Here is a 6,731-nt window from a genome sequence, read left to right as displayed (position 1 = left end):
CTTCAACTGTAACTTTCCTTGGCTTACCCATCACAAAGCCCTAGTAAAAATGCATATTTTTTAATTGGTTTATGCTCCCTCAATCTTTGTGTAAACACTAAATAGTTTGCTTTCTTTTTTCTTTTTTTAATCTTGTCAGCCTCCATCCTTCACTGACTATATCACCACTATTGCATTCTAAACACCTTTATTAGAAAGATCCTCTCCATTTGCCCACTTTTTGGTTTTCCTAGACTGCTAATCCTAAGTTTGTTCTTTATAGGTCATGCCAAAGACACATTGCTACATTTCTTATTAAGCTTGTCTCTTTCTCCATGTATCTTCTTTACACAAATGCACAATACTTCATATTTTATATTTCTTGATATGAATCTGTCCTATATCTGTCTTCCTATACACTACTATTTTCGTTTGTTTCCCATTTCATTCTCTGTTTTCCATAAATATCACAGTCATTTCTTCACACATTAAGTTATGTTAGTGGATGCATATCTGTATGAGATGTAAGAAGTGGAACCATGCCGTCAGCCATTGATCACTGAGTAACGCCACTTAATAGTTGGATATGATGAGCCTCTGCGTTCTTTTTTCAATACTTTATATATTCACTGTTCACATCTATATTTAATTTATGACCTCTCTATTAATGTTTTCCAACTTCCTTTGATTAAAATTGGTAATTGGCCACACTAGTTGGAATACACTAAAATATGACCTGTAATTTCAAATGGGAAATATTTGGCAAATGCTAGATACAGCCATCTGAAATGTAAAATCCATTGCTAATCTGCTGTATTCATTTCATGATCACAGGGGCTGTTCCTGGAGCATTGGCTGCAAGGCAGAAAATTCCATGAGAATGAGAACTTCTGAAAATCCCAATGCAGACAAGGTAAGGTTAAATACAATAATTTAAAACTTTGAGAGTTATTCTTCAGCTTAAGAAATAAAAAATGAATGATGTGTAATTGTTATATATAATTCAGAAGATTACAAACTCATATTAAGTAAAGTTTTCCAACAGTGCCCACATATGTAAAGGAAGCATTGAATAATTCAATCAAAAATTTGCTAAAAACTTTACATCACTGTAATACCTAGGTATAAAATGTATAACTTTCAAATAAACCATTTAAACTCAGAAGTATCTAAAATAGCATAACATCTGCTATACAGAAGTCAATCTATTTTCATATTAATCAGAGCTGCCAAAAATTGGATTAAAGAAAGCATTCCATTCAAAGTCCAGATGACAATTTACCATTTAGAGAGCAAATCTGAATGATTTACTCCAAAAGCAGACCCTGATACTGCAAAGTAGTTCTAGTCCATGATATATGATTGTGGTATTTACAATGAACAGAATGTGGACCAATCAAACCTCCATGTCTTTATCTGGCAGGTAGTTAGCAAAATATGACTGCAATCATGTATCTTTGATAGAATGTTGAAGATAGTAATGCATTGAAAAAGTGAAAATTTGAACATTGTGGCCTGAGACTGACAGACTGGCATTATCCATTTTACCAGGCTGGAACCTGAGTACTGGCTTAGAAAACTGTTGCCAGACACTCATCACCAGCTAAAAGTCTCAGTTTACCTGACTGAGCTTCAGTTTAGAATGCAGCATCTGCATCCTTATCTGATGAGATGGTTGAATCCAGACCATGTAACAGCCAGGGACATCTGTCTTTAAGGCACAAAATGGACTCAAGTTCTGATCAAAGGACCATAAATCCAGGTTGAGTAACATTGATGGACAGAGGACTTTGCACCAGTAGTCAAACAGGAGGATGGGCTTATGTGCACACAAGAACTCCATGACACAACCTCTATTCTTAACTATAAATCCCTAACTAATTGCTCTTGTCTCACCATGCAGCTGCTTGACCTGGCCATAGCTAGAATGCATAGCCACAACAAAGGTCAAAGCAATCCCTTTTCTCCAGAGGACAACCGTGCTGGACTGAAAAGGTGGAATACTTCTCTGTGTTGGAGTTTGGACAGCGAGGACAGGTGCAAGAGAGAGAGGCTGTATGTAAACCACATGTTCGCCTTTCTAACAACAGTCACTGACTGATGAGTAGTTGACTCAGCAGGTGCAACTTTCCTAGCATCCAAAGACTGCAGTACCACCCACAACCAGAAGGTGTGACCAAAGGTGAAGAAGACCTTCTGAACAAGGAAAAGGAGGCACCCTGAAAAATCCTTCCATATGTCTGGAGAAACCTGACCAGGAAAGAAACCAAGAATCACTCCCCTCAATCCATAAGTGTACTTAGATTACAATACTATTAACTGCAACTTACTAGAGAGGACAAAGCCATCTAATGTACTGTGGTATTGGTATTAACTGTAGCTAAAGATAATAGTCTTGTGAAGGGTAAGTTCTGGCTATTATATATTTCAAACTCCTAAATCCAAAAGGAAAGGGCAGAGCTGCACCATACACACAGAGAGAGAGAGAGAGAGCTCGGATTGGGGTGGTCTCCCTGAGCCAAGGCAAAGGCTAGGTTCTGTGAGCAAATGAGCACTACTTGCCATTAATAGAAACTTCATAATCAGCGAGAGAACTTTCCCATCTTAACCTCATGAACTGAAAATTCAGGATTCATAAGTTGTGTGTCTTTTCCTATAAGACAGGAAAGTTCTATCTAAGCCAAGAGATCGAACTGATAGTTACATGCCTTTATCTATAGCAGAGAAAAAGTTAAACTATGCTTTCATTTTATGTTTTGTATTGTGTGTTTATGTATATATTGTGTGTGTGTGTTTGTGTGTATATATCATATATATATATATATATATATATATAATCATCTCTGAGAGACACTTTGAAGTCCCGTGAGACTACTTGCACGTTACGCCCTACTTACAAACAATTTCTTGGAGACACTTTGAAGTCCCATCGAGACAAGGAAGTGAGACAAAAGGACAGCTGTTGTACAGGCTTTTAAATGATCGTCAGCCAGCAGCTGATCTGTCCGCATCTCCTTAGCGTGCATTCAGCCCCCCCTTCACAACGCGAGCGGCAGAGATGCGAAGTGGCTAGCGTGAAGCGCGCCCCTGGGGGTGGGGGTTGTGGGGTGGGCAAGCAAAGCAAGTAGGAGGCACAGCCCCCTAGTATATATAAAAAATATTGTCACACACTTGCAATTAGGAGGTAATGCCAGAGGTGAGTGAAATAACGCAAGAAAGAGGGTCAATCTACGGTACTAACGCTTCTCTCTCTCTCTGTCTTCAGACAAAAGGAAGAAAATGAAACCGACCATACTTCCGGGTTCCAAAGTGGCCACCAGAACGTCACCTCCGGCATCGTCTGATGATATCACTTCCAGCTCCAACCTATAATGACACTTCCGGTCTCCTATTGATGACATCACTTCCACCCATACTTCACTTCTGGTCACTTTTGATGACTCGTTGCATCCGTCTGCCAGTTTCAGTGTCATTTCCTGCCATCTCATTTCCGCCCACCATCTTTTTCTGTATATAAGCCACCATTTTGTACATGTCATTGTGATGTATTTTGCCTGTTTGTTTTCATTGTCCTGTGGAGATTATACAGGGACGGTCCCCAACTCTTTTTTTTTCTAGTTGTGGAACTCTCTATCACAATTGCCGTAGTCGGCAGGATCTTTTTTACTCAAAAAGATGATTCAAGAGCAAGATCTTAACACCGTTTTGACCACCATGATGGCAGAACTACACACCCTGAAGGTGCAGATGGAAGAAACTTGCACCCAGTTGGCAGAGTCTGAGGCACAGGCTGCAGCAACGGTGCAGACAGAGGCCGCTCGGTCTCTTCCCCCTCAGTTGACGTATTTAACTCGGGTAGATGATGTGGAAACCTCTTTCTAAATTTTTGAACGTACCGCCAAGCAGAATGCATGGCCAAGGTTGGAAATGGGCGTACCTCCTGGCACCCTACTTAAAGAGCGCGGCACAGAGAGCTTATTACAATTTAACTGAGGAGCAGGTGACCAATTGCGACACCCTCCGGGCAAAGGTTTTGAAACGCTAAGGCATATGTCTGGTCCAGCAGGCAAGGGAATGGAGGGAGTGGCCGTTCGACCCTGAGAGCACAATACATACCCAGGCTTTTGAAGTCTGAGGTAAAGTTGGGCGCTGGCTAAGGGCATATATTCACTCTGCCCAGAAAATGGCCGAGATTATGGCATGCGAAACCTTCGTCCATGCCCTCCCAGAAAATCTTGCCCAGCAGATCCGGAACCAAAATTACAAAAACATGGACTCCCTTATTAAGGTGGTGGAGCGTCATTGGGCTGCCTGTAAATCAGACTGGTCGGAACGGTCCTACCACCAAGCTCGATAGGTACGTGGGGCAGTCCTTGAACCCATCCGGCGACTTGCCGAGCCTCCCATCCGGCCTAAAGAAAAGCTGCACAACCTTCCCCGCTGTTTCAAGTGTGGGAAGGTTGGGCACTTATCCACCACCTGTCATCTTCCTGGAGAACCCATGGATTGTTCTATAATCAAGGGACAGAGGTATTGTACTGTGGTAAACCCTTTGTCTCTACCCGCTACTGGGGCAGTAGTCATAAATGGGTTTAAGCTAGTGGCAATGTTTGAATCCAGGAGCAATATTTCCATTGTTGCTCACCTTTACGTTTTGCCGCGACAATGGCTCAAGGTTAAGACCAGTCTAAATTGCATTCATGGGGAGATCCGGTATTATAAATCCTCTTTCTTTGTGGTCTCAGTCGAAAAAGGGAACAATAGAATGGTAGTTCCTTAAAATTTGCCAGGAATGCAGTGGTTTCAGTTAATGGACATCAGTCCCTTGATCCTGTACCACGAATGCCCTACTTTTGTTGTTAATAATGAACTCTTGTATCGAGTGGCAGAGCATGATGGTGAGTTGAGGTCATTAGTTCCACATACTTATCGGCGGCAAGTATGCAAACTAGGGCATGCCCATCTCCTAGGTGCCCATCTAGGCACCGAAAAAACTCTTGAGCAAATTAAGTTTTGATTTTATTGGCCTGGGATAAATGAGGAGGTTTTTGTGTTTCATGTCCTGAAAGTCAGCTACGTCAGATTCCCAGAAGGGACTGTGCTCCTCTTGTCCCTCTTCCCCACATTAATATTGCCTTTGAACGAGTCAGTATAGACCTCATATGACCCTTAGAACTCTCTGCAACCAATTAAATATCCTATAACATTGGTCTACCATCCTCAAAGAGATGGGTTAGTGGAACGATTTAATCAAACTTTGAAACAGATGTTACGCAAGGTTGTTAGCGAGGATGGGAGGAACTGGGATCAATTGCTCCCCCTTGTGTTACTTGCCTACCAGGAGGTCCCTCAGGCTCCTACGGGGTTTTCTCCTTTTGAGTTATTGTACGGAAGACAACCCCACGGTTTACTGGAGATGTTAAAAGAAGGATGGGAAGAAGAGGTCATCCCCTCCTCAAATATTTTAGAATATATCACGCAGTTATGCGATAGATTGGCGAAAATCAGACCCTTACCAAAAGCAAACTTAGAAAGAGATCAAGCAGCCCATTCGCTATATTATAATAGAAACACAACCCTCCAGGAGTTTCTCCCAGGGGATCGTGTAATGGTGCTCGTACCATCTTCCCACTCTAAATTATTGGTACATTGACAAGGCCCGCATGAAATTAAGGAAAGAAATGGACTTGTTGATTATTTGGTTAAACAACCCAATCATCAGCCGAGTGAGTGAGTTTATCACATAAATTTGCTGAAACCATGAAAGGACAGGAATGTTGATCCCTCCTCCGACCAGCCTCGCTCCCTTTTCATAAAACACCAGCCCCCTGTGGCTGCATGTTTTTCTTCCAAACAGATTCACAATCAGTGATAATAATCAATAAAAACTGATGTCATTTAATTAGCTGGTCTTTTTTTTCTTCTGTTATTCTGCATTCAGAAAAGCACAACAGTATGGCTTTTACATTTATAAGATATTTAAAAATTATTTGTTTTTCTAAAGCTATAAATGCTTAACTCTCTTTTGTTGTTTTCCTATTATTTTCCCCTATTCCTATGTAGTTTGCTCCCTTCATTTAATCCTCATAGTGACAATTAACAGCAAGCAGACACCCAGGATGATGAAAGCTGCAACTACTTCAGAATCAGACCCACTAATTAGTAAGTATCAATTAAATAACCGAAACACCTGGTTTTTTAGGCTAGGAGTCCAATGAAAAATGAAAGTTGGTTGGAACAAAAACCTGCAGCCAGGGCGGGTCCCCAGGATAGAGTTTGGGAACCACTTCATTAGAGTAATAGTGCATTAATTACATTACAGTGACATTTTTTTGTGTTCAGATTTTTATTTTATTTATCTGGAAGAGTCATTGATTTGAGATACGGAAGGATCAAAAAGGGTAAGATTGTAAAATGAAGACTTCCAGAATGCAGGAGAAACAAGAGCAGGTGATTTCCTGTGAGAGGCTAAAGACAATTAAGGGGCAATGGTTGCAGTCATTAAAAGCCTCCTCTGAGTGAAAGAAAAGGAAAGAGAAGAGAAGGCCTAAGAAGAGGAGAACTTCATGGGGCAAAGGTTTGAGGAAAGAATGAAGCGTAGAGATGGATTTAGCCACATAGTGTCAGAGAGCCACAGCCTGAGGAATAGTGACTGACTTTGTTGCCTTCCTATTCCCAAAGAAAAATGGTTTCAAAAGGGTGTCTGGGAATGCTTTTATGCCCACTTGTGTATATTAAGCAACAGTACAAAG

At 41.1% G+C, this 6,731-nt stretch overlaps 1 long non-coding RNA gene across 1 annotated transcript in view; it reads left to right on the top strand.

The window, feature by feature from the left end:
* Positions 1 to 6,284, top strand: part of LOC114650438 (uncharacterized) — a 24,377-nt gene extending 18,093 nt beyond the window's left edge. The window contains exons 2-3 of the long non-coding RNA XR_003716008.2: positions 814 to 892; positions 3,245 to 6,284. This is a non-coding gene — a long non-coding RNA (uncharacterized LOC114650438). The remainder of the gene's footprint in view (positions 1 to 813; positions 893 to 3,244) is intronic.
* Positions 6,285 to 6,731: the final 447 nt, after the last annotated feature.

This window comes from Erpetoichthys calabaricus, chromosome 4, assembly GCF_900747795.2.
Source record: "Erpetoichthys calabaricus chromosome 4, fErpCal1.3, whole genome shotgun sequence".
Lineage (NCBI taxonomy): Eukaryota > Metazoa > Chordata > Cladistia > Polypteriformes > Polypteridae > Erpetoichthys > Erpetoichthys calabaricus.
Note: the sequence above shows the minus strand (reverse complement) of the source record. Positions and strands in the feature narration are given on the sequence as shown.